Here is a 2,500-nt window from a genome sequence, read left to right as displayed (position 1 = left end):
TTCATATGCCCCGCTTTTAATCTTTTTCGGGCTCTTTCGATATCTTCCACAGAGGCTGGCCAATTGATCCTCAGTGAGTTTGCCATCTTTTTCAATTTCTCATTGTACTTTTCATCAACCAGGCTGGAGACCGCCGGGTCGATCGAGTCCTTTATTTTAATTGCACTTTTTAGGGTGCCAAGTTTGACGATGTGCTCGAACCTCGGCAACCCTAATCCGCCCCAGGATTTGGGGGCATAGAAAAAACCAGTGGCAGTTGAAGGCGTTAGATGGAATATAGCCTTTATTTCCTGCCTGACTTCGCTGTCCAGCAATCTTAAAACGCTGTCACTCGGCGGGCTTACGAGCAGGTTATAAATATATCGGGGAAAGATATGTTTTGTGATCAATTCGAGCTTCTGGCATGGCTTGAGTGAGAGCTTTCTAACTCTCCTCACCACACTCAGAAGCTCGGGAACGATTATGCCACAGTGTATGCCTTTCCAGGGCCCCATTTTGGCGCCTAAGTACCTGAAGGCTTCGTCAGGATCGACTGTTGGGATGGTGTTGTTCCCATGTTTAATTTTTGGTTCTTTGATGAACCAAGTACGCCTTTCTGCGACTACTTGAAATGCCTGGCATTTATCCCTTGAGATGGTCATACCGAGGCCGTTCAGATACTCGTCAAGCACATCCACTTGGCGTTGCGCTTCCCCGATATCGGCGCCGAGCAACACTACGTCGTCAGCAAAAGCCAGGACAGGAATCTTTCTTGTCTCATTTACGTTTATTCCGCTGGTTTGTTGCTCGATCAAATCCAGCAGTGGCTCCAAGCACAGGTTGAATAGCAGCGGTGACAAAGGGTCGCCCTGCTTAACTCCCCTGAGGATCTTAATCTCGACCCCGGTGCTGTTTTTAGATTTTATTGTGGTCTTGCCCTCACTATACATATTCCTGATCAAGTCAGTAATGGGGATCGGCACGCCCTTCCTCCTTAGGCAGGGGACGATTGCCGAGTGGGGCACTGTGTCAAAGGCTTTGGAGATATCCACAATAGTGAATACCCCGCCTTTCTTTTTCTTGCTATAATCCAAGGCAGCGCTCAACAGGTCGATGTTTATTTTACAACCGCTTTCAGCGGTGAATCCTTTCTGCCTTGGATTCAACACAATGCCCCTCCTTATCCTCCCGTCAATTATGGAGGAGAAAATACGGCCGAGAATGGGGCCTATAGTTATAGGCCTCCAATTCTCGACCAGGCTGCTCGACTTATTTGGTTTTGGTATTAATGTTGTTCTATTTTCCTTCCATATAGGAGGAAAATAGGAGCAATAAAGTAAGATATTGTACAATATAGTTAAAATGGTGGGCAGGCCAGGGATCAGAAGGTGTTCCTTCTGGAAGCCATCCGGTCCTGCTGCAGCCTTCATTCTTATTCTGCTCAATTTCTCCGCCACATCCTCAACAGCAATTGGCGGGAAGACCTCGCATAAGGAAAGCTCAGAGGCTCTACTTCCTGGGACGGGGGCTTCAACAGGTCCTGTCTGGCCCCATAAATCCTCATAAAGCCTCCTCACTTCCTCGGCATCAGGCAGATCCCTAGCCGGTTGGAGGAAGGCCCGATCATCATTTATTACGGCATCGGCCAACCTCCTTGGATTTTCTGTAAACAACTCCTGGCAACGAGCGTATGAGTATCTTTTTCTAGCATTTCTATTACCTTTTTTCTTCCCTTGGTGACCAATCCTCTTGTTCTTAACTGAACTTGCCCTCTTTTTACTATTAATTTCTTTTATGGCTCCATAGAGCGTGAATTCTAAAAATTCATTTATAGCACTCTCAAGGGCTTCCCTATTTCCCTTGAGAGAGACCCAGATTGTCATCAGTCGAGTGTGGACCCACCTTAAAACAGGTGGCACCTCGACTTGTGTCATTATTGCGGACTCTAGCTGGAGTCTCCACTGTTCATATTCTAGACCGCTGACTCCAGGTTCTTCGAAACACGCATTGCCTGGATCAACGGGATCGCACCCTCCCTCTGTCACCTGAGTGGGCTCTTGGGAACTTGTTTCCTCACCAATCAGCCTCAGCTTTTTACGCTGGTATCTGATTTGTTCGATCGTCTTGCTGGTGAGGATCTCACTGATCATTTTGTTGGGGAATTTGTGGTCTTTATATATCTCCCAAAGTTCCCTCAACTGAGCCAACTCCTCCGCCGTCCATTTTTTCTCAGGGGGGTCCGTTCCCCTCCTTTTGACATTTCTTACGGCAGGGTGCGCATGCCGCTCGTGGGTAGATAGCCCTCTAAGCGTCCCAAAGCTCATGGGGCAGGTTTCGCATCTATATGAACCACTGGGTCCTTGACTTGTTCCTCTACAATGAGGCAGGTGGCATCTGGCCCCATGAAGCTTCGGAAAGCCTTTCCCACAGTCTTTGCATCTCCATTGGATGCGGGCTGTCACATGATGTTGCTCCAGGTGCCGCCCTAAGTCTGACAATGACAAAAAGAAAAGGTCGATTT

General features: G+C 48.0%; 1 pseudogene; it reads right to left on the bottom strand.

The window, feature by feature from the left end:
- Positions 1 to 2,500, bottom strand: part of LOC143303809 (large subunit ribosomal RNA) — an 8,462-nt pseudogene that overhangs the window by 2,144 nt on the left and 3,818 nt on the right.

The sequence above is a fragment of the Bombus vancouverensis genome, chromosome 16 (assembly GCF_051014615.1).
Source record: "Bombus vancouverensis nearcticus chromosome 16, iyBomVanc1_principal, whole genome shotgun sequence".
Classification (NCBI taxonomy): domain Eukaryota; kingdom Metazoa; phylum Arthropoda; class Insecta; order Hymenoptera; family Apidae; genus Bombus; species Bombus vancouverensis.
This window is presented reverse-complemented; position numbering and strand designations above follow the sequence as displayed.